The 27,200-nt window shown below is 33.9% G+C and overlaps 2 pseudogenes; one reads left to right on the top strand and one right to left on the bottom strand.

Moving 5' to 3' along the window:
- The window catches only part of LOC140673319 (cytochrome P450 4C1-like), a 157,834-nt pseudogene that overhangs the window by 61,828 nt on the left and 68,806 nt on the right, over positions 1-27,200 (bottom strand).
- LOC140673449 (cytochrome P450 4C1-like) lies at positions 3,843-16,056 on the top strand (annotated as a pseudogene).

The raw sequence follows: 27,200 nt of genomic DNA, 5'->3' as shown, positions 1-27,200 counted from the left end.
AAATTTTCAAATTAACTTTTTGTTTATGGAAGTGTGCGAATGCTTAATTAATAGCTCCGTTTGTTACAAAACAATTCTATTTTTGCTTAGTAATAAAAATATATTTTTAAATTTAAAGTACATACGAAGAAAAATTTGCATAGGACTAAATTTTAAATTAAACTTTAGAAGGATATTATGATGCGATCACTTAAGAAGCATTTCTTCTTATACATTTATAAAGTAAATAAAATTATAACAATGTTAAAATAACTGAAAAATTTTATAGATAATAAGATAAATATAATACTCGACCTAATTTTGATACTATTTATGAAGCACTGATCAGAATTTGCAATCCTACTTTAGAATCTTAAGAAATTAAATATCATAAATAGCAACATAATTATAAACAATAAACGATAAAAATTTTTTTGTTTGATTTACGCCAACAATATATTTTTCATTATAATAAAGTTATCATATTATTTATAACTCTTTAAAATTATTAACTACATAAAATATATAGGATTAAGATATTTCAATGATATTATCTCTGTCTTCATTACTCTCTTTTACACACACACACACACGCGCGCGCACGCACTCTCTCTCTCTCTCTCTCTCTCTCTCTCTCTCTCTCTCTCTCTCTCTCTCTCTCTCTGAGTGAAGACGTGTAAAACATTGCTCCATAAAAGTGCTAACTTTTAAGTGGTTAAATAAGCAAGGAGAGTGATCAAAAGTTATTAAAATCATAGTTGCATAGATCGGGATTAACCATGAGTGTTATCTAGCCGGGATGTGTTAATTTGTGAGTGCAAGAGCTACATTTTTCTGCCTGAGGTATCGAGGTCTCAACAGGTAGACATTAATGGTGGACACAAAAGTGCTGACGCGTGGAATACGAAGTGAATACGAAGTGAATACGAAGGTAATTGACCGTCTACGCTGATTTTAGCGTTTCGGTCGATAATTAATGATGAATGATGAATATGTGTAATATCGATGTTCGGCATGTAAGAAGCCAAGTAGTGACATGCAAGTCATGCAATAAACTTTTTTATCATCCAGGATGTTTGAGTAAACATAAAGTTTATGATAAAAATCATGAATTAGTGCCGTGTCAAGGCCCATTTGAGAAATTTACAATTGAAAGCGATAGGGAGGAAGTTATGAAGAATATGTCAACATCGACGACAGGATCGATTGTGACACCAAGTAGTGGAAGCAGGGCAGTAGGCACGAGTGGATCATCGAGTATTGATATAAAAATAGATTGGCTTGTAAGAGCAGTGAAAGAAATGAAAGATGAGACAGTATGTAAAAAGATAATTAAAAAGGTAGTCCGAGAAGAAATGGAAAATGTTAAACAAGAAATACTGGAAGATATAAGAAAAATGATACAAGGAGGGATGTCTGGTCTATCAGATGGAACACATAGAAGCTATAGTGAAGCAGCTAAAGAGAAGAAAAAAGAAAATGTTATAATTATTAAACCTAAAGTAGAACAGGAGAGTGAAACTACCAAAAGATTGATAAAAGAAAAGGTTGACATTAAAAATGTGGCAATGGGAATAACGAAACTAAGAAAAGGAAGTAAGGGAACAGTGATCTTGGGTTGTGAAACGGGAGAAGAAATGAAAAAATTAAAGACCGCAGTACAAGCTAAGTTGGGTGAAAATTTCAAAGTTACTGAGTCGCCGCAAATAAAACCTAAGATAAAAATAGTCAATATCGATGAAGAAGACATAAAATTGAATGATAATGAATTAATAGATACAATCAAGAAGCAGAATAAAGTTGCAGTAAATAAGGAATTTCAGATACGAATAATAAAGAAAATAATCAAGGAGAAAAGGAGCTACAGTAATCAATCGGGAAGAAGAGGAAGAGAAGAAGGCGTCGTAATAATTGAAACAGATGAGAAAACCCATGAGTTATTGTTAAATAAAGGAAAAATAAATGTAGGATGGAAAGTGTCCTGTATTTAATCATATTAATGTCAAAAGATGTTTTAAATGCTGGGGTTATTATCATATTGCAAAAAATTGTACAAGAGATGAGACATGCCATAAATGTGCAGGAAATCATAAAGCAGTTGAATGTAAGAAAAAATGCGTAAACTGTATGTTTAAAATTCAAACATACAATTTGAAGATAAGTGATGAGCATGACGCACTTGATCCAGAATGTCCGACATATAAAAGAGTGATACAAGAGGAGAAGAAGAGGGTTGGCTGGGAGGACAACAAGTAGCAGTTACAGAAAGAAGAGAAGCTGATATTGTATACAAATGCGCAAAGTTTGACAGCACATAAAGATGAGATACAACATCAGATTATGAAGAAAGTAAATCCAGCAATCATAGCATTGTCAGAATCTAGGCTGACGGATGAAATTGAAGATAGTGAAGTGAACGTGCCAGGTTATTCTATAATTAGATGTAACGCAGAAAATAAAAATACAGGAGGAGCAATTATATATGTAAGAGACGATATTAAATATGAAATAGTATTGGTAAAAAAAATAGTGTCGAACTGTTGGTGTGTTGCAATAGAGGTAAAAGAGAAATTGTATAAAGGTGTGGTAATGGTACTATATCATTCACCAAGTACATCGCATGGTGATTTTGTGATGTTTCTTGAAGATATAGTAGAGGAATTAGTAATAAAAGGAGACTGCATGGTAATGGGAGACTTTAATATAGATTTCATGATTGATTCGTTTTATTCTAAAAAGTTGCAAACGGTAATGGCAAGTTTAGGTATGAAACAGTATGTTAATAAACCGACGAGAGTTACAAAGGACAGTCAAACAATTATAGATTTATGTTTTGCTAATAATAACGTTCAAGTACAAGTAATACATGAACCTAAAATAACAGATCATGCATGGTTAAGAGTTGTATTAAGCGCCTGTAAAACCATAAGTAAATATAGAGAATTTAGCGGTAGGAATTACAGCGAATTTAATGCAGATGAGTTTAATAGATTGATAGAAGACAAAATAGAACAATGTCAAGGTTTAGAAGTTAGTGAGAGAGCGAAGAAATTTGTCGATATTATGGTACATGCATTGGATAGTACAGCACCTAGGAAAAAATTTAAAATACCAAAAGTATGGGAAGGTAAAAAGTGGTTTTCAGATGATATAAGAGTAGCATCTGATAGAAGAGATGTAGCATAAAATAACGCCTTGTTCACTGATACGCAGCAAAATTGGATGCAATTCAGAAGTGAAAGAAATGCAGTAGTCAAATTAATTAGAGAAAAGAAAAAAGAATATTATGAAAATATGATAGATTGTAATAAGAATAACCCGACAAAAATGTGGAAAACTTTAAAAGAAATAATTAGAGGTGAGCCAATGCATGGAAGAGAAATAGAAGATGTAGATTTTGAAATATTAGGAGACATAAATGAGTGCAATATAGCTGATAAATTGAATATGTATTATATACATAGTATTAATAATATAGTAAAATCTATAAATAGTGAAAAATTTGCAGATGCAGGTACGAGTGGAAGTCCGGGGAGTAAGAGAACTATTTATGTTATTGAAAACAACTATAATACTATAGAAAAGTTTGAAATGATTAAAATGGAGGATTTAGAGGAAATTGTTACGAGCATGCCAAAAAAAAAAGAGGTACGGAAGAGGGAATAACTAGTGTAACTATAAAAAACAGTTTAAAGGATTATAAAATGAATGTTGTGATAAAAAAATTAATTTAAGATAATTAATATATTATTTAAAAATTGATCATTTAAACATTAAAGTAAGAATAAAAATATAATTTTATATAATATTATTAAAACTTTTTATCGTATAATTTTACGTTATATTGTTTCTGCTTTAGACACTAAGTGGCAAACACGGCGCAAGATATTAACACCTACATTTCACTTCAATATATTAAATCAGTTTGTGGATATCTTGATCAAAGAGAGCAATTGCATGACAAAATCGTTGAAGGATGCTGGAGGAATAGTTGTAAAAGATTTATCATCATTTGTTAGCGAGCACACATTAGATGCGATATGCAGTAAGATGGCTGTAAAATTCTTATTGGCTGCGTTCAGCGGAAAAAGCAGCTTTGCAACTGTTGAAAGATTTTCAGTTGAACGCCATCTATCGCTTTACGCTTTTCCAACATGTTTACTAAGCGCCATTTTTTCCAGCAAAGTAAAAGTATGCTTATTAAGCGCAACACGTTATGTCATTTTAAGTATCACAGAAACATAACCTTAAGATGGATAATAATAATAATGATGAATTGGAATATGCAATTATATACACTTATAATAATATAAATTATAATATTATCGCAACAAAAGAAACACATGTCAGATTGCAAAATGGTATAACAAATTTTATAATTATACATATATGCGTATAATTAATATCTTAATTTAATTTTTGATATTCCTAACCAACATACATAAATTTATACTCTGATTATTTATAGATGTTGATTTCTTTAATATATATATCAACGATAATATAAATTCGTTTGAAGCAACAGGTGTACAAAAAGAAATGAATGGTATATACTTATAATTGATTTGAAACAATTATTAGAGTGTATATTATTATATATAATGATATAAGTATATTTTTGTGTAATACAGATCATGATGAAAATTTTACATGGACAAATAAAACTACTAAATTACTTCTACATAAATATTCTGAAAGGAAAAATAAATTTCGTGATCCTAAAATTAAAAAAAAGCTGTTATGGACAGAGATAACAAATGAATTTAAAATAAAAGGTTATAATATTAATGAAGCTATTCTGGATCGCAAAATGCGAAATTTAAAACAATCATATAAAAGTATAAAGGACAACAATAAAAAAACAAGTACAGGTCGCGGTCGAATTACTTGGGAATGGTTTGACTTAATGGAAGATTTATTTAAAGAAGATCGAACCATAAATATAGGTGCTACGTTGTCTTCTATGATAAACAGTAATGAAGTAAATCAGGAAAGTTCGTCTGCTTCTTCAATTCCATCAACATCAAGTACACATGATGAACATACTATAAATATGCATTCAGATATTGACGCATGTTCGGAAATAACAGGAAACTCAGACAGTAGAAGTACAGTAAGGTGTGTACAAGAATTTATAAAAGATACCTCATATACTTCTAATTGGTTAAACAACTGTGTACAATTTAACTTCGATCCATATATGTATGACATAAAGAGTAGTAGTAATAACTTGGACAAAAATATTGTAAATGTAAAGCTAAGGAAACAGTTATTTTGCAGCCCTGTTTTCGATAATCCGTCAAAGAAGCCCCCTAAAAATTTAAAAGCTACCAAATCAAGAGCAATGTATAGTCTACATAAAATGATGTTAGATTGTGAAGAAAAAAGAGTAGATGCAATTAATAAATTAAGTGACAAGATTGAAGAACATAATAAAATTCAACAAGAAAGGAATGATATTTTAAAACGTTTGATTACTTTACAAGAAAATAGAGAATGATCTTGTAAAGAAACCAAGCGTTATATATAAACGTTATATATAAAACAAAGACAAACATGTGATACATAAAACAAACATGTAATGTATAAAAGGAAGACAAATATGTGATATGTAAGACAAAAACATAAATACGATATATGATATAATATTTTTATTTTTTTAGTGTATAAGGACAAATAATATAAAATGTACGTCACAAAAAGTTATTTATTATTTAAAAGAAAAATGTAAATATTATTTCGTACATGTAAAATTTTATTATGTATGATACAAAAATATACTTATATTTTATTACATATATTTTTAATAATTATTTCACATCAATTATAAGTATATATCTTTCACTTTTTTTGTACATCTACTGCTATAATATGATTATTTAAAATCGCTCAACAATTCTTGCACGCTTCTCAATTGCTTCTATATTTTCTTCATGTACGACATTATGTTGTTGAATTTGTACATCTACGTCATTATCCAAGTAATCTTCATCTTGTACATTCAATTCGCCATTTTTAATTATAAAATTATGCAGCACACATGCAGCTGCTATCATTTGCATTCCTAAATCAAAATCGCTAATGTCTAAATATTTCAGTCTTTTGAATTTTGTTTTTAACAATCCAAAACTTCTCTCAATAATAGAACATATAGAGCTTAGTCTTATATTATATGTCGACTATGAACGCGTCAAGTGACCATTATCCCTGAATGGTGTCATTAAATTACATAATAATGGGTATGCCGAATCTCTTATTAAATGTTGATCACGAGGAATTAGCGGTCTTTCTGCATTAATTGCTTGGAATAATGGACTCATCCGAAAAACTCGAGAATCATGCATCCGTCCTGGCACGCCAATAAAACAATCAATAAATGAGCCTGTGTGATCACATACCCCTATAAACATATTAAAATTGTTTTATACCAAAATATTGTACAATAAATTTTTTAATATAGTTTCTTATTTGAATATTGTAAACGTTTCTTGTTATCTGATATTAAACAATTTATTGTACAATAATTTGGTACAAAAATGTAAAGCATACTTTCTTTGCTGTACATATCATTTTTTTATATTAGTAGTACAAACACACACACACACACGCACGCACGCACGCACGCACGCACGCACGCACGCACGCACGCATGCACGCACGCACGCACGCACGCACACACACACACACATATATATGTATTTGTACTACCAATACAAAAAAATGATATATATAGCAAAGAAAATATGCTTTAGAGCATTTAGAGCGAGAGATAGAAAAAATTAACTACAAGTTACTTTGCCACTTATAATAAAAAATTACTTATACACTTAATTTTTATACTTACCTTGTAAAATTATTGAATGGAAGCCTTTTCTATTTTGTAGTAATCGTTTGCATTCCCTATTGGTTGCTTACAGGGTATGTGGCAACCGTCGATTACACCAATTACCCCTGAAAATCCGCGCAACCGGTTTTCAAATATCTAAAATTACATGTTTGTGTGTGTGTAATATACATCGTATTAATTTACATGCGTACAGAAGAATAATAAATTTGAGAACATACTTCACAAGATAATTGACATTCTGCTATAGTTGGCCATTTTATATATTGAGACATTAGTTGTGCTAATACACCTGTAAGATTTTTAAAGATTTGATGTCCAGTGCTTTTTGCTAAGCCAAATCTGTCACCAGCAGCTAAAAAACTCTCTGGTTTTGACAATACCCAAATTGTAAACATCAATTTCTTTGAAATGTCGACATTAACATTTTGTATATTGTTTACAAGAGGAGCAACAACATTAACCAATTCCTGTAGTGTATAAAATATCAAATTAGTTAAATTATATTTATACATGTACTATATATTCTCATTTCACTTTTGATATTGAATAAATATCTTGAAAAGATTGTTTTTTATATGTCGAAATAATTAATAAGTCAGCATTAAATACAAAGATCTTTTCAAGATGCAGTGTCACAAATACACCTTCTTATGCATACATACTTCAAATGTACGTCGTGACATTCTAAAATGTTCCATGGATATCTGTATATTGAGGAATCGTTATTTCATAATAATTTTCATTACGAGGCCTTACATTTCGTCTTCTACCTTCACGTAGTATTGGATGACTTAAATCTTCTATCACATTATTTACTATATTATTTATATCAAGGCCTTCATCCAATATGATAAATAGCATTAGATCCATTATTAATAATTAGGGGTGCGTTCCTTTTGGACGCTTACATGCTTAAAGCGCTTATAAGTATTGCTTACGCTGTTCCATTTGGAGTTATAAGCGCTTATAAACGCATTAATGACGTCACTGTGACGTCAGAACTCGTGCTCACAAATGCTTATTTCATTGAGGTAGGATAGCAAAAGCGTGAGCACTTATAGCGCGTGAGCGTTCATATGGAACGCACCTGTGGTATCGCATGATGAATAGAAAAATGGATTTAAATTGTAATGTGATTAATATATGATTAATATATGATTAATAATTGAAATGTGATTTAAATTGTACATCGGTATATGATGGTAAAATCTTTTCTACGTAATTCTTTAGGCGTAATATTGCAGTTTTCTCGCCATACTTATTAAAAATTAAAAGAATGTTTTCTACTTCTGTATTAAGTTTTAAAAAATTTCCATCGTCATCAAACAATATTTCGAACATTATTATAATTAGCGAACACAAAAGAACAGTCTGTTTTTCCGCCATTTTGACATGCTTACGATGCTCATGCACCCAAAAGGAACAACTTTCCGTTTGCAATTTTAAGCGTTTAAGTAGCAAACGGAACGATTGAAAATAGCGCTTATAAGCGTGAGCGCTTACAGCGCGTGAGCGTTCATATGGAACGCACCCTAGATATAACGCGTTTATTTCTAATCATATTTCAAAAATAAGTTATGACAAGTACGCGCACACTGCTGCATAGAAAAAGTGCGTTCAGCAGACGTCATATGTTGCTGGCAGCGCAGCGTAGACCGCTTACTAAGCTGCTTTTTCTGCTGAACGCAGCCATTGTTTTGTTTTATTTATATAAAGATTTTATTCTTCATAATAATCTCCATAATAACCATAGTTTACAGATAAGAAGATAGTTTATTCCTATATAAAATATCAATATTGCAATGAAGATAGATATATATATAGAATTGGATTTTTTATACTCAAAGCTATATATGAAATATAATATTACAATAAATCTTTGATTGTATAATATTTTTATTTTATATAATCAATGCATTCATAGAAACTGCCATGGACATCTCTCTGCAAAACTTTGGCGAGGCCCAGCAACAGTATCGAAATGCGATTAACAACATTAGCGATCTAATAATTTATAGGTAATTTATATTTAATAAATAATTGTATTATTTCTATGATCTTTTCTTTATATTATGATAATGTATACGATTATATAAATATAATTTGAAAAATAGATTAATTATTTAATAGTCATGTGAAGCTACAATTAATATAAACAATTAAAGTTAAAATATTGTACGTGCTAAATATTTAATGTCAAAATATTGTTTGTAATCTTTAAAATATTAAAAATATTGAAAATATTAAAATATTAAATAGTTAGGAAAAATAAATTGAGCAATAAAATTTATAGGGAAATTACATTTACATCAAAGAATCTATTTTAATTTAATTTAACTAAAACAAATGGCTAATGTTTTAGGAGATACTACATATTTTCGTAACATAGATAAATTTTATTTATATTCTCTATAATCACTTACAATTTACTTTAAATATTTACGTTGACTTTAAATAAAGCTGTTACAAAATTATATTATTTTTAGAATTATATAGTTTTATTGAATTACGTTTTAGAATTTTTAGGCCTTGGTTCTATAACAATTTGTTATTCTCGTTATCGCCACAAGGAAGAAAGCAAAAAAATCTTGAAAATATTGCATGGATTTATGGAAAAAGTACGTTCTAAATCATGTTATTTTAATCCTTTAAACTCTCCTTTTTGCGTAATATTACAATAAACCTCATAATCTTTGTACCGTAAGATTACATGATTAATCAAAAATATTAATAACACATTATGCTGTTAATATTATGCTATAGTACAATACCGTACTTGTATGTGTAGATAATTGCGGAAAGAAAACTTTATCACGAACGCACCAATGGTCGGTACTTGAAAAACCTTGAAAGTGACAAAGAGATAGATGATGTTGAAGTGTTTGGAAGTACGTAAGAGACCAGATGCTAATTTAAGCTTGTTTGCTCAATCTAAAATTATTGTTGTAGTATTTGTACAAAACATACGTAATAATATAGCATATCCCAGATAACCAAGCGTGATTAATCATATTAGACAGACTAATGCATTGCATAGGTTGTTATACGTTTGCTGTACGTTTGCTAACATGAGAATAGATCCGCAATATTAAATACAACAACATGAGTATTTATATATTACGAAATTAGTTGACAAAATTTTGAGTGCAAATAATCAGCAAAGTGAAACGTTATGTTATCAGCAACATGACAACAACTAATGAGATTATTTTTTCTATAACATCATGATGGCAACAATACAAATATAATGACAAGATAAAGATATTGACAAGATATTGGTATTAATATGTTGCCATCATTTTGCTGTTCTTAGAATTAGAAATCATGTGAGCTCAACCCGACAAGCATAATGCTGTCTCACCTTGTCTCTAGTTTTTCAAAATTAGTTGTTGCAACAGTTGTCGACAACATGATTCCACAATCAGGACATTTGGCTATCTGGGATGTTTGTCGTAAAATTAAATCATTATTATTTCTAATAAAGTTTGAATTTTATACAAAAACAATGTTAATTAAAGAAGGCAAAAATTAAATTGAGCTAATATGTTGTTTTTATTTCTAAAAAGTTAAAAAAAGCGGCTGGCTATGTTGGACCTTTTAATAGTGGCATCTCAAGAAGGTTTATTAACTGATTTGAACATTAGAGAAGAAGTCGATACTTTTATGTTTGAAATACGTATCAGTAATCTTTTTTTTCGTTTAGTGTATTTAAGCATGTATAATTGTATTATGTTATACGTAATACAATAATACAATAATTAATGATGATGATTACAGGGTTATGATACTACAGCGAGGAATATGATGTTTGCTTTATTACTATTAGCTGAACACAAAGATATTCAGGTACTTTTTTCAATATTATTGCAAAATATTATTTAAATTACAATTTTTATTCAAAGTATTATACAGATAATTATAGTACAGATATCAAAATTTTTGTTGCAATATATATATTCTATATATCAAATGCCTTGAAATTAAATTTCAACAGTTCGAGTGCATATAGGAGATCGATAAACTACGAATAAAAACTCCTACAAAATATCGGTTTTGCTCCGTTTTAGAAAAAACTAAAAAAAAAGATTTCACCAAAAATATAAAACAATACTACGATTATTATGTTTATCAAAAAATACCAGAAAATAAAAGTAATAAAACATTAAGATTAAAAAAGAGAGTAAAATCTTTCTAAAATAAAGTTAGAAGATTGTAAATATATACACGATACCGTAGAGTTTTCTACGTAGACCACAAGAAATTAACCAATCATATTTGACCTTAGAGAGGAATATTGAATATCATTAATTACTGCCCTTTATTGTAATCTGCTTACTTTAATTTATATTTAGTTTATGTTTATATTTTTGCCTTTCTATTATGAATTAATTACAATTGTTTATCAGAAGTCTACAAACGAATAATTAATTACCATCTGCCACAATATGCCAAATATTCTAATTTCGTTAAACATCCCAACATGGGTTTTTGCGAATTTCTTCAAAACGAAGCAAAAACGAGCAAATCATTAAAAGATTTGTTTTCTTAATTTATCTTTCACGGTCCTAAAGTTTTGACATTTAATTTTGAGGCACTCTTTACATTAGTTTCTACATATATATCGAAAAAAAGTATTTTTAAAATAAATGTAAAAAATTTATTTTGATTTTATCAAGAATTATTGATTTCATTAAGAATTTATTTGTATGTACGTACATAAGAACCAGAATATTAAAAAATACATTTTAAATGTCATCGGTGATACAAGAACGTGTAAGGGTTGAAGTCAATACCGTGATGCAAGAGAACGGAGGAAAGCTAATGACGAAAGCGTTGCAAAATTTATCATATTTAGAAAGATGTTTAAAGGAAGCGCTACGTTTGTATCCCAGCGTGTTTGCCATATTTCGAAAAACTGCCGAAGATGTAAAATTACGTAATGCTTTACTTTTTTGCTCTATATATTCTGAACATGTAACATACCACGAAGTATAAATTATCAAACGTAAAATAAGTTAAATTGCTTTAACATTTTAAGAATACCAATATTATGTACATTTTATTTTTTTTTTATTTCGTATTTTTGTAAATTTCAATATTTTGTAATTTCATTATATGATTCAGATTCATATAAAGTTATGTAATCCATTTTTTGCATATTGTTAAGTACACGAAGTATATATTATCGAATGTAAAATAAGTTTAAATGCTTTAACATTTTAAAAATACATTTGTTATATCCAGACTCGAAAACCAAGAATGAGATAATGAAAGGACAGAACTTACCCTTGTCGAAACGCGTAAAACCTTAACACTTTCGACTCGAACGAACTGTGCAGGGCCCGACCTGCAAAAAAGACCTCGAGGGTCTCTTTTACTAGATCAGTAGGCCGTTCGTTCGGTGGTCCTTTTTCTGTAAAGGAAGTTAATTCCTGTTACGCGGGACGGGACCTTGTGCGATCTGGGAGTCAGGGAATGTTTTTGAAAGGTTTAATAAATTTGATTAAGGTTTAAAATTTTTACTTTTTATTCATTTATTAAATGAAAATGTATATAAGTATATAGTTTTAAAAGAATATTGCCATTTTAATTAGTATAATCAATCCTATTAATAGATTGAGTGTGTGTGTGCGTGTGTGTGTGTGTGTGTGTTTTCGCGGGTATTACATCAGTTCGGAGGGACGTCAGTCAGGTAAATTGGAAATGGAAAAATAAAAAAAAAGATTTATTACCTGACTGGTATTTATACAATAATATTTAAAATTCTAAGGGAAGGGCTAGGAAAATAATTATGCTTCTTCGAAGGTAATCGTGGAAGAGGGTAATTTCTTCCAGAGAGCCTCTATCGGAACGGCGAGGGGATATCTAAGACCGGGGAGGAACCATGGGATAATGGATCCCGCGGGGTTGTTCGCAAGGACGAAGTGTAATGTTTTCAAATCTACAGGACCGGGCCCGATTGTATACGAGCCTTTGGGAGGGGATGTCGGATCCTTGGAAGATTATTTATTAAATATCGGATAGGATCTTGAGGCGAGGGACGAGGAGGTTCTTGGTGTTTAGAAATTTCGGCGTTCGCGTTTTCTTTCTCGAGATCGACGACGACCTCGGCAATATCGCGAAGGGCCTCCCAAATTTCATCCGATTCTTCTTGGGAATCAGGTGAATTGTGGGGGAAAGATGGAGGTGAATCACCAAGAACGATGGTAGAAGCTGCTGAGGGTGGACGGGGAGAGGATTCAGAGGTAGAGGGAGGTTCGTTGGAAGGGCCCGGTAGACCGAGCGGAGCTGGGGAGGGTTGTTTGTGAAAGGACGATGATATGGGGTGTGAAGGGGGAGGGGAATCGATAGTGACACGAGGGGGATGGCTCTCTCGAAGGAGGAAGAGAAGGAGAAATATTTGTTGAAATAGGAGCGGAGATGTCAGTTTTTGTTTGTTGGTTTGTTTGTTTAGCTATCAGTAAATTAAATAATTCTACATTAATGTTCGAGAAATCTACAATAAAGTTTTTATCAGCTAAGGCCCTAGCCGCGACTCTGACCGTACGATGGTTACGCCACCGTTTGTTCACTCTTGCGCCCGACTTAATTTTCCGGAGGGTGGCAGGATCCATACTTTTTGAGTACGTTGGTCGGTTTTAAAAGCTGTAGAAGGTCTCGGCAGTGGATTCAGCGGTGTCGGTCTGAATTTGGAAGCAACTCTGGTTGGCGGTTCAGTCCTTCTTATTGGATGGCACAATCACTTACAGTGTTCAACACTCTTTATTGTTTTAAACTTTTAATTCGCTTACAATGTTTGACGCTTTTTATTGTTTAAAATTTTAAATCCGCACTCAACCACTACACAGAGAGTCTGTGTTAAATATTAGGCGTACCACACGTCGCGGAATCGAAAGTATTAATGTTCGAAGATGTTAACACCCGAAGGGTTAATGTCGAGATGGAGGGTCAATTCCGCGTCTCGAAGCCAAGGTAGAAGAAAATAGTTCGTACCGTACGAGTAATAGTGATTGAGATGATGATGAATATACTGATACTGGTTCTGATACCGAAAAAAAACTGATGTCGCGGCGCATTACTTCCGCATTATATACTAGGATTCGTACCTTCTCTCCATTGGACAATTGGACGAATTAAAAATTTAATTAACGCCCCTTATGCTTTGGGGGTGTTTCCTTCGACTTCGAGTCTCAAAAATTTCTTCTCTATTGGTTCAAGAGATTTTTCCATTTGGCCAATGAGGAATTTGGTACCGTCAGAGTCGCTTATCGATATTTAGAAATTTATTATAAACAGCTGTCACTTTAGGTGGTCCGTCAGGCGAGCTCTTTTATCTAATGCTTCTTAAGTTTTCGTCGCCGTTTCAAATTTATGATTGCAGTTCTAAACAACTGCCTCGAGTTACGGCGACTCTGTTTTATTTAAAATTCTTTTGGAGTTTAGAGAGCCGTTCAAGTGTTTATTCTTTATTAGATTTCTAAGACTTCTTTGGTTGTCTTATTTAGAGTTGGTCTCGCCTTATGGAGGTTTGTTAAAAAATTTTATTATCCACGTAACATTCGTGGGGTGCGACTAAAGTGACAGCTCTCACGGTTTGATATTTCCCGTAGAGAGTTCTTAGAATCATTATCTTTAATTGTTTATACATTCCTCTCGAAAAGAAAGAATCGTGAAGTCTACAAGACGTAACACATTATTATGTACATTTTCTTAAAAGAATCTTCATTTAGGTAAATTTCATTATTCTGTAATTTTATAATATGCTTTTCAGAATCATATGTCATACCTGCTGGAACGATGATACATCTTCATATCTACGGAGTTTACAGAGATCTCAATTTTTGGCCAAATCCAGAAGTATTAGATCCGGATAGATTTTTGCCCGAGAGAATACAAAATCGTCATCCATATTCCTACATACCGTTCAGCGCAGGACCGAAAAATTGTATAGGTAAATTGTTATTTTCGTTTCTGTTCGTGTCGATAATTTTTGATAGTGTCGATAAACTTTGAATTGTATTATAGGTCAACGATTCGCTCTGCTCGAGTTGAAGGCTACAATAGCATCTTTGGTGCAAAATTTTTACTTGGAACCTGTAGATTATTTAAAAAATCTACAGTTAAAGGCCGATTTACTACTTTGTCCTTCTCGTCCGTTTTATATGAAATTCATCCCAATTACAAATAGCCGTTTAAAATTAACACGGTTATCATGTAAGAATATAAAAAGTTGATAAATTGCAAAAATGATGGAAAATGATTACGCATATTATATATTCAACATTATCAAGAAAATATACATTATATATGTAAACATTTTGCGTGATTTTTTTGTCTCGGAACCCACAAATGTATTCCTCGCATCTTTTATTATTTTGAGCGATCAATTTCAAACGGTGATATTTTAAAAATAAAGTACTGAGAAAATGATAAGAAAATAAATAATTAAAATGATAATTATATGCCTTAAATCTGCCTTTGTTAATAAGAAACTTATGAGCAAATGATAACAAACTATACTATAGTTATCGAAAGTTAAGATAAATATCAATTTAATTTTGAATAATTAAAACGTGTTACGTTAAGCCATAAATAAAAAGTCAAAACATAAATCGTTAGAAATTAGTTTGTAAGTAAATAAAACAATATGGTTTTTATTTAAGAACTAAATGTGAGAAATATTGAAATTTTATTTGTGTCATTCCAAAATATAGTATAATGTGGACAGATACATGTGATATCAATAAAGAATATAATTAAAGTAAATTACATAATGGTAGTAATGAAAGAAAAAAAAATGTAAATGACAAATGATATCTGCAAGTTTGTAAAAAAAAAGAAACTTTTAGTAAAAAAGCGTAATTAATTAAGGATAATTTTTCTTTGAACATAAGAGTATTTATAGTTAATCAGTGACTTACGTGTAAGGTTATGTTATTTACAAGGTTATACGATATAGGTTATTCACAATATTCTTAGAACTATGGCTCTCAATAGTTATAGCCTGTGATCTCAACAGGTGTGAGGTGTCCGAACTTGAATTTAGGCTTGTTCATAAGACTTCCGTTAATGAAACCTCCATGCGCATGAAAAGCCTCGGATCTCATGAGGATCTGAATTTGACGAATTTCCTTGGATCTCACAAGATATTGCCGTATTTAAAGTCTTGGATCTCACAAGATATTACCGTAATGGCCTCCTTGGATCTCACAAGGCATTGCCGTATTTAAAGTCCTGGATCTCACAAGACATGCACAGATATTAATAGATATTAATAAAGTATTAATATGTGAGAGAATCTCAATTGAAATCTCGAGACAAAGAGTGCTAAAAGCTCAAGACACACACACACACACACACACACACACATGACAGGCTTCTGGAAAAGCACTACAAAAACTACAGAGCGTAGTGAGTCCGTCTCGAGACTGCGTAGAACGACATCTGTAAATTCCAAGGAGAATTAGAGGGCATTCATAGGAGCGTATGAAAGCGCGGGAGACAAAAAGACATAAATTGCTTAGCATGACCAAACAAAACGCATATTGTCTCTATTTTTTTACCAACCTACGATTGGCAACAGTCCAGAGTAAAAAGAATTACTAAGAAAAGTAAAACAAAAAAAAGGTATTTCTGAAAGAAAGTCGGATTTTGTGAGAAATACAACTATTACAGATTGAAAATATAAATTGTTCGTTCTTTCTTATATTAATTATTACAACCATGCAGAAATAGTATATTTTTTAAAAGTTTTGAACAATATCGTGAGTAGATAAATTGTAAAAATAACAAATATAAAATATAAAATATTTATCTTTCGATGATTTCGTCATTCTATATTTTCGTATATACATACATATAAAATTTAATTAAAATTAACAGACAAAGGCGAGTCTCAAGCAACGAATAATAAAGCAGAATATGATTTTGCTTTTAATAAGAATTTATACATAGCCAGCATTTAGTTCAGAATATTTTTGATTATTAAATTTTAATAAGTTTTCAGGAAACCACCAAACCCCTTACAATCTCTCTCGTACTTGCCTATACACATACATATCTACATATATACAAGTTACTATAATAATAAGATTATACCCCTGTCCTTCCCTCCTATATCCTTGTTAGTTCCTCACCTCCTCTTGTTACATGCCCCCCTTCCCTTTCCTCCGCGAGCCTGGCCATTGTGCGACCTTACAAACTGTTCCCCTCTCCATCCCTCCTCTCATCCCCTCTCCCCTTTCTTCCTGTTTCCCCTCTTTTTTGTCTTCTCTCCTCTTTTCTTTGACTCTCCTTCTGCTCTCTCCGCCCCTTCACCTCTGACCCTTTATCCTTACTTCCTTCCTCTCACCCTTCTTCCTCTTCTTTCTTCTTTCCTCTTTTCTCCATCTTACCTTTCGTTCCGTCCACCCCTTTGCCTCTGACCTTTTATCTTTTCTTCCTTCCTCTCAGCTTCCTTCCCTTCCACCACCTTCCCTCCTCTTTTTGTCTTCCCTTACTCTTCTCCATCCTGTGTCTCCCATCTCTTTTCCTTTTCCACCCATCTCCATCTCCTCCCATCTACACTCAACTCCCTACTCGTTGCTACCACTTTCCTTCCTTTTGCCCTCTCTCTTCTCGCCGCTTCTCCCATCTTCCATCTCATTTTTCTTTCCTCCAGCGTCAGGTCCTCATCAACTCCCCATTTCCTTCTTCTCTCCTCTCCAACTCTGTTAAAAGCATTCAGGTTCCGTCTTCTCTTCTTCTTTCTTCTACCTTCCTCAGCCTTATCGTCTTGCCTGTCTCCCTCCTCGCGATTCCTTCCACTATGCTCCTCCTTTCCTCTTGATCCATTCCTTCTATCCCTCTCCATATTACGTTCCTCTCTCTCCTCTTCCTCTCTTCTCTCCTTTTCTCTTTTTTCCCTCTCCTTTTGCACCCTCTCTCTTCTCACCCTCTCCACTCTTTCCTCCATCCTTCTCCATGCATTCTCCTCCTTCTCCTTTCTTTCTCTCTCTCCCCTCTTCGTTTTCTCCTTCTATTCGTCCTTTTCTTCCTCTTCTACCATCTTCCACCATGCCTCTATCCTTCCCTTCTCTTCTCTTCTTCTCCCCCTCTCTTGTCTCTTTTTCTCTCCCTTCTCTATTCCTCCGTTCATCCCCCCTCACCTATCTTTCGCTCCTCTCCACTACTTCCCTTCGATTTTCTCTCTTTTCTCCTGTTTTTCCTCTTGCTATTACCAATCTCCTCTTTACACCGCCCCTTCCTGCCTTTCCGCCCTCCAGTTTCCCCCTTCTTCCTTTTTCGACTCTCTTCCCCTCTTCTCTTTTCCCTCTTCCTTCCTTCTCTCGTCTTCCTTTTCTCTTCGTCTCTCCTTCTCCGTCCACTCGCCTTCTTCTTTCCCTTTTCCTCCTTTCTTTCATCTTCCGTTTCCCTCTGCTTAACCTTTTCCATCCACTCGCCCTCTTTCTCTCCTTTCTCTTTTACTCCCTGTTTCTTCATCCCCTCTTCCGCCTCGTTTTCTTTTCCACTCGTTTCGAGACACTCTTCTTCTCCTCTCTCCTCTCCCTTCCCTCTTCTTCTCTCTTCCCCTTGCCACTCCGCCATCCTTCCTTCCTCTTCTTCCTCCATCACCCCTCCTCTCCTCTCACGCTCTGTCTTTCCTTCCTCCTTTTTCCTCCTTGCCTCTAACTCCTCGTAGATCCCCCTCACCACTATCAACAGTTCCATCATACACTCTTTCATTTCCTTCATCTCACTCCTTATCTGTCTTAATTCCTCCATCTCTCATTTACCTTTCCTATGCTCTGTTCTTCCTGTCCTTCCAGTCAAATCTTCTCTTTTTTTTTCCTAGCACTTTTCTCTTAACCTATCTCCTTCACCACACGTGTCTCCCGATCCTGCCTGATATCCCATCTCGAATCGATATCCGTGACTTCCTTTATCATATCGATCTATCGGTCTTCCTTCCTCGTGCTATACCCTCTAACACACTCTATCCGCCATCTACCGTTGACTCCCTGTACTCCTTCCTCTCTGCCGCGCCGCTCCAACTCATATATTGATATATTGCCACGTTCCATCATCCTCTCCTTTCCCCTCTTCTCTCCTCTCTACATTCATTTCTTACTCCACCTTTTTCACTTTTAATTGCTCTCCCTTTCTTCTCCACCTTCTCTTTCACACCATATTTCTTCTCCGCTATCATCCCTCTGCTTTCTGATTCTTCATCTCTTTACTCCTTGCCCCCTCCGTTTCCTCGTCCTACTTTATACCATCAATTCTACCATGTCATCCTCCTCTGTTTTCTCGCTCCGAGTTTCAATCTCTTGTATTCCTTTTCTACCAATATCCTCCACCATCACTCCAATTTCCCACTAGCCCTCCACTTTCCCATCCACCCTCACTTTCAACTCATAAGCACCTCTTTCCTCTTAAAAATCCTCACCTTCACGCTCTCTTCCTTTTCACCAACACTCTCTACCCGCCATCTTTCCTTCCCCCCGCTTATTAAGTAAAAGTCTATAATTTGTTAAAAAAAAAGGAGAGTTGAAGTTTCTGGCAAAGAAAGTGACATAAGTGTTTTTCTCTTATTTTAATAAACTATAAATATGTTATCTAAATAAAAATAAGAAATGTTACTTCTATTAAAATAGAATTTTCAAGAAAAACAAGCATAAACGAGTAGTGTTTGTAAATTTTTCTACAGATAATTCGTGGTGAGATACTAAATTGTCCAATGCACGTGCTGGACTTTTATACGTATATTAAAGCTTTGATTTACTGAAGCGATTGACAATATACACTTTTCTATGAAAATAAAAATTGGTTAAAAAAAAAATAAAATTGTTATGTTTATGTATTGTTAATATCGATGTCAATATTTTTATTTTAAAAAGATTTTAAACGACAACAAAACTATTTTAAATCAATAGTTTAAATTTTAGATTATATTTTAAAATGGTCCCACAGATTTTACCTTCTCAAATAAAAATATGCATTAGAATAAATGCTTGATTTAACAGTTCAAATTGTTGTTATTTTTACATATATTATAGAAAATATATTTTTGAGTAATACATTATTGAATTTTGTAACACTTTCTGGTTCTTAATATTTACGATTTTGAAGTGTCATAATTTTAACAGCTCTGTATAAAAAATTATACTTCACGATTTTGTTTCCACTTAAATATGTCATATGGGAAATTGTTCTTCGAAAGTAATTATCAGCAAAAATAATGTGAGGAAAAGCACTGGTTTAGAAGATATAACAAATTAAAGTTTCATAATTTTAATGATGTTCCTTAAATATAAACTGATATTATAAACAGTGATGTTTTATCAATATTTTAATAAACATGTGGGCGGTGATTTTAATATTAAAAATAGAAATATATTAAAGAACTGTATTTTTTTGTGATGGAGGACATAGAGCAAAATGCAGGCGGAGTCCCTCCCCTGTTCACACATTTACTTTATGAAAAATTTTGAAAACATATGTCAAGGTTAATTGAGAATTAAATTTCTTTTTCCAAAAATATTATGTCAAAATTATATATTTTTAAAACAAACAGACGACACAAAATTCAAACGATCAGGAACATAGCTTCTATAACATACATAAAATAATCTTTAATCTAAATCGGATTATTCAACTTGCCTCTCAAGTATGAGACTGTGATTATTATTAACACGCTCTTGAACTAGAGATATTATAAGTATAGGCCTCAGATGTGCATTGTCAGTTCGTGAAGATTTGTTGTACCAGCACATGTATCCGCTTGAAAAGATTTGTAATTTCATTTAAAACATTTTAAACATTTGGGTGATGTTTCAATTAAACGTTGCTACAGATAATCTATCAGGTAATTGAGCAGTACTTATTTATGTAAAGTAAAACTTTATAACATTTTATTTCAACATTTGAATTATGGTTAATAATATAATTAGTATAAGTGCATGACTTTTATACATAATTCTTTGAATAACAAGTTGTTAACTTTGTTTAATTGTTATAATCGTATATTATGTTATTTTCACGCAAATTTTTAACAATTAAATAAACAAAGGAAAAAACACTGTTACACAATCGTGATAATTATATAATTTATATTGTTGTGCCGCTGGGCGGCACTGAGTTCGAAATCCGGGAAGGATGGCAGGAGCCAGGGCGCAGGATAGCGTCTTTTTTTTTATTAACTTTGCCTTTGTAGTTGATTATGAAATATATTTGTATTTTACCCAAGTGCGGTGTTACAATGTTTTCTTAAGTCCTATGACAACGTTAACGGTTTCGTTCGCGATTGGTTGCGGCGTTGTCGGATACTTGTTGTTTTTGAGACAATTGCCCGGCACGGTAATTCGTAGTTCGCACTTGATTCATGACTGCCTGCTGTAGTTACGATTATTCTCCCTTTAATTTTACAACTGCCCGCCCGCCTAAGCGCGGGTGGGTTTTTTATATTATTCCGTGACTATGAAAGAATTGATCGGGTTGCCCAACTCCGCGACGAGTGCAAGCGCAGAGAGTCCAAGGGTCGGACTTTCTCGCTTGCATTCGTTCGCAATCTTCGCCGCGATGTTCCGGCTTCTCGTATCAGGTTCCGTGCCTGGATCGCTAAGTCAGCGGTCTGCGCGGTCACTGCTCCAGTCGCGGTATGCGGAACTTCTCATTTTCTCTCGCAATCGTTCGGTTCTACTATTACTTATCATTATTCGTTATAGCCTATCGGGCTATAACAGTATATTATATGGAAACACAATGTGTTTGTGTTTATAACGTGGTAATAAATTTGATAAAAATCACATAAAATTTTCAAATCAATTTCTTGTTTATGAGAAAGTGTGCGAATGCTTAATTAAATAGCTCTGTTTATTACACATCAATTCTTTATCTTTGCTTAGCAGTAAAAATAGATTTAAAATAGATATGCACACACAAATTTGTAGAACTGAACTCTAGATAGACATTATTATGTAATCGCTTAAAAGCATTTCTTTACAGTTATAGAGTAAATAAAATTAATAATAATGCTAAAATAACTGATACATTTTTTAGATAAGTAGATAAAAATAATACTTGATCTAATTTTGATACCATTAATCACTAATCAGATTTTGCAATAGAATCTTAAAAAATTATATTTTATAAATAAAAACATAATTATAAACAATAGCCGATAAAATTTTTTTTTTATTTACGCGAATGATATCTAGTTTATTATAATAAGTAATTCATCACACTATTTATAAATCTTCAAAATTATTAACTATATAAAATATATAGGATTAATTCAATGATTATTCTCTTTTTCTTTGTCACTCTTTTTTACTTTCTTTTTCTCTTTCTCTGTCTCTTTTTCTCCTTCTTTCTCTCCCTTTCTCTCTTATTGTTAGCATATTATATGATATGATATTTAGAATATCAATGCAATTGTGACAGTTTTGCTGTGAAACAAATATTACTTTATTACAGGTGTAAACGATAATACATATGTGGATATGTCTGCCGTAAGTCATTGTGAGAGCCGGTTGTTCCGACTGTATATGTGTTTGTTCGCGGAGCTTTCTCTCGATGTTACCATCTAGAGAGTCGAAATTAAAATATGTCTAAAACGACCCCTACCTTCACACTGGCGACGAATTATAACAACTCGCATAATCGGGACATAATTGGTTCGATTTTTGAGGAAGGAGCGTTTCGATCATCCGATTCCGTATATAAAGAGCGTAACACGGAAAATAGATGACAATTCTCGGAATATCGAAATAGAGAGGAGCCTTCGAAGAATTAGCGACTTAAGAATTGACTGGAATTCTGTTTGCATACACAATTACTGTTCGCAAATAAACATATATGTCTTTTAATCGTTAACGTTTGACACAATCCTCTACCAGCCTGACATCCTGATTACCTGAATAATTCGTTTATAACGTCAGAAGTGGGATACAAACATCACACCCGGTAATACAGACTTTATTGAGTGAAGTAAGCCTCTCAATTTTATTGGCGCGGAGTGTGTATAAATAATAATTTTCGGCTAACACGGGCGACATAACGGTTTACTAATTTTAAAAATCGTGACGAGAGAGACGTCGAATAGCGAATATGGAGTTTTGTCCGAGGAATGAATTTACCGTAACCGAAATAAAGGAGATTCTTCGGAAGCGAGGATTGTCCACAAACGAGACAAAGACCGAGTTGATGAAGCGCGTAAATGATAACGATCCGCGAATGTGGGAGGAACTCGCGGAGAGGCGGAGGAGCGACCCGAGGGCGGCCGAGGACGGTGAAGTCGAAGAGATCGGCGCGGACGGTGGAATGTCGACGCGAGAGAAGCATAAGGATATCGCGGACGAAGCTAAGGAAAGCGATGACTCGATGAGGGTAGAAGTTATGCTCTTACGTCGAGAGAAGGAGCTTTGGGAAAGAGAGCAGCGATTACTCAGACGGGAGTTAGAAATCCTGTGAAATTCCCTCGCGACGACGACGAGCACCATGGTAACCAGCGGTGACGGCTCATTGTCTAGTAATGTTAGAAGTATTAAAGAATTGTTGCCCAAATTCGATGGAACTGAAAATACTTTTTGGAGATAGAGACAGCAATTACAATTGCTGAGACACTCATATGGGATAAATAAGAATGCGACACGGATACTAATTGGTTCGCGACTGAAGGGACGCGCGCTGTCCTGGTTTTACTCGAGAGCGAAATACTTGACTTTGAGTGTAAAGGAATTACTCAATGAGATGGAGTAGATGTTTGAGTTGCGCCCAGACAGGTTAGTGTTAAGAAGGAAATTTGAGTCTCGCGTTTGGAAAGGAGGCGAATCCTTCCGCGACTATTATTACGAGAAGCTGATTCTTGCTAATCGTATGCCGATCGCGGAGAAAGAGATCATGGACTATCTTATTGAAGACGTGACAGACATCAGATTGCGGAACCAGGCGCGCTTTATAAATTACCAGACGAGAACCGAACTGTTGAAAGCCTTCGGAAAGGTTCTAACCGGACTTTGGAAGGTTAAACGACTCCAGTGCAAGGAGAGGCGCAGCAGGAACATCCAGTGACGGGAAGACGAGGACGCTGACAAAAAAGCAGCCGACAAGATGCTTTAAGTGCCAGGAGACGGGACATATCGTATCGCAATGCAAGCGGGTGCCTGCGAGGAGGACCTGCTTTGGGTGCGGGTCGACGGAGCACTTGGCGAGGGAATGTTCGCAGCGTAATCAGGCCTCAACATCGGAGACGTCCAGGGACGCTACGCGAGCGGTGTCGACGAATGTCGTGCAACCCATCGAGCTCCGCGACCATATATGATTCGTGTGAAAATTGCTGCGGAAGGCGCGAACGACAAACCATGTAATTATATCAGCGAAGCGATAGTTGATTTGGAATCGCCGATTAGTTTAGTGCGAAGTGATGTTATTCCGGGCGAGTCGCGTTTGTTGCGGGAGGAAGACGTCAGTCAATTTTGCGGTATCAATGGCTCGCGGTTGAGGATAGACGGCATATTTTTCGGCGTTTTAGAGGTGAACGGTGTGCGCCTAAGGATAAAATTTTATACGGTACCATACTACACCATGGCGTATAACATTCTCCTGGGCAGAAATTTTTTGAGTTGTCCGCGATTATGTATTTCTATGGGGAAAACTCAAAGTTGCGGGTGTTGAGGAAACATGCGCGATAAATCAATTGATGCACATAAAGTGTGACAATGATGTTCCACACTCGAGTGACGAGCTAAAAGTTAACCCAACTATAGGCGGAAACGTGTATGAGCGAATTTGCAGGGCGTATAAGTCATCTTACGTGGGAAACTTTCGAGCGGAGAAATGTGTGCCCGACTTTGAGATGGTCATCGCGCTTAAACACGACCAACCCATGAGCTCGCCTCCGCGTAGATTATCGTTCGCGGATAAAGAGGTCTTGCGGAAGATATTGGATGAACTGTTGGAGAAGGCGATCATTCGTCCGAGTAGTTCACCGTATGCGAGCTCGATCGTTTTAGCGAAGAAAAAAGACGGTAGCCATCGACTGTGCGTGGATTACCGCGAGTTAAATAAAATCACCATACGCAATAATTTTCCCACCGAATTAATAGATGACAATATTGATCGGCTGCAGGGTAAGATGTATTTCTCGATATTAGACTTGAAGGACGGGTTTCATCATGTGAAAATGCATGAAGCGTCCACGAAGTATACATCGTTCGTAACACCGTTAGGACAATTCGAATATCTGCGTATGCCGTTTGGCCTGATAAACACGCCGCGTGTTTTTCAGTGTTTTATACACGTTGTTTTCAAGCCGTTCATCCGAGAAAACAAAATCATTATCTACCTTGACAATTTGTTGATCGCAACAAAGGATATCGATGAACATCTTGAGATTCTGTCTATAGTCTTCGAGACAGCTAGTAAACATCACTTACAGTTCAAGCACGACAAGTGTTATTTTGCACAAACGGAGGTAGTCTATTTGGGATATTGTGTAAATAAATATGGCATTCGACCAAGTGATAAAAACATCGAGTCCGTTCTCGATTATCCGATACCGTGTAATGTAAAAGATGTGCACAGATTTATTGGTCTTGCCAGTTATTTTCGCCGATTTACTCCTAATTTTTCAGTTATATCAAAACTTTTGTACGATGTAATAAAAAAGAATGCTACCTTTAAATTCGGAGCTATTGAGAATTCTTCGTTCGAAATGCTCAAGCGACATTTGTCGGGTAAACCGGTATTTGCGATTTATTCGCCTTAAGCAGAGACTGAGTTGCATTGCAATGCGAGCGCTAGCGGATTCGGCGGTATTTTACTTCAGAAACAAAGCGATAACACGTGGCGTCCTATTTCTTATTGGAGTCAGCGAACGACGCCCGCCGAATCAAAATATCACAGTTTTGAATTAGAATGTCTCACTGCCGTGTATGCGTTGAAGCGATTTCACATATCTCGCGGAGCAAAAATTTAAAATCATCACGGATTGCGATAGTTTCCGCTTAACATTAGGTAAAAAAGATGTAAATCCTTGAATCTCGCGCTGGGCCCTATTCTTGCAAAATTATGACTACGAAATTGTTCATCGTCCGGGGAAGCAAATGGGCCATGTTGATGCGCTTAGCCGATGCCATAGCATGCTTGTACTTGAAGGCAGTACATAAGAAAAAACTTTGTCCGTCTTTCAGGATCGAGACGTAGACATTTTAAAAATCCGGAACGAACTCGAGAAGGGCGATGTAAAGCATTATGAATTGCGAGACGGACTTGTATATAGGAAAAATAAAAATCGAATGCTACTCTTTTATGTTCCGCGCTCTATGGAATCAAATGTCATCCGGACGTGTCACGACGATCTTGGTCACGTGGGAATCGATAAGGTTATTAAAAATATTACTAAGATTTATTGATTCCTTCGTATGCACAAAAGAGTCTGAGAATATATCTCTAATTGCCTTAGATGTATCGAATTTTCTCTATCGAGTGGGAAAGCCGACGAATATTTGTATAACATATCTAAAGAAGATTTACCGTTCGCGACGATACATGTTGATCATCTCGGCCCGTTGGAAAAAACCGGGAAAGGTTATCGGCATTTGTTTGTAGTGATTGACGCGTTCACCAAATTTGTTCGACTCTATTCGTACAAATCGACGACGGCGGAAGAGGTATTGAAGCATCTTAACGATTATTTCCGTGCATATAGCGAGCCGAAACGTTTGATTTCATTCATTTAATTAATTCATTCATTCAATTAAACAAAAAAATCTATACTTAAAAAAAATAACAATCTTTTCAGAAAATTTATGTATATCTTTTTTATAAGATTTTAGATTTTAAATTTTATCTGTGTTTTCTATCATCTATAATTACTTAATAATTACATAAAGATTTCTCTAAGATTTTATAATGACTTTAAATAAAGCAAGATTTTTATTTTATTAGCAACATTATTTGTTACAAAGTTATGTTATTATTAAAATTATATAATTTTATTGAATTTGTCGTATTATATAGAGTATTGAAGCCTTGGTATCATAATGATTTGTTATTCTCATTGTCGCCACAAGGAAGAAAGCAAAAAAAGATCTTGAAAATACTGCATGGATTTACGGAAAAAGTACGTTTTTCAATTATGTTATTTTGATTCATAAAACTCTCTTTTTTGTATAATATTACAATAAATCTCATAATCTTCGTACCGCAAGATTACATGATTAATCAAAAATATTAATAATACATTATTATTAATATTTATGATACAGTACAATGTGCTATTGTTATTAAATACCAAAATCATTTTATAAAATTTAATATCGTACTTGTATTTATAGATCATTGAGGAAAGAAAATTTTATCACGCACCAATGGTCGGTACTTGAAAAACCTT

The sequence above is a fragment of the Anoplolepis gracilipes genome, chromosome 14 (genome assembly GCF_047496725.1).
Source record: "Anoplolepis gracilipes chromosome 14, ASM4749672v1, whole genome shotgun sequence".
NCBI classification, from domain to species: domain Eukaryota; kingdom Metazoa; phylum Arthropoda; class Insecta; order Hymenoptera; family Formicidae; genus Anoplolepis; species Anoplolepis gracilipes.
The sequence above is the reverse complement of the archived record's forward strand: the minus strand, read 5'-3'. Positions and strand labels throughout refer to the sequence as shown.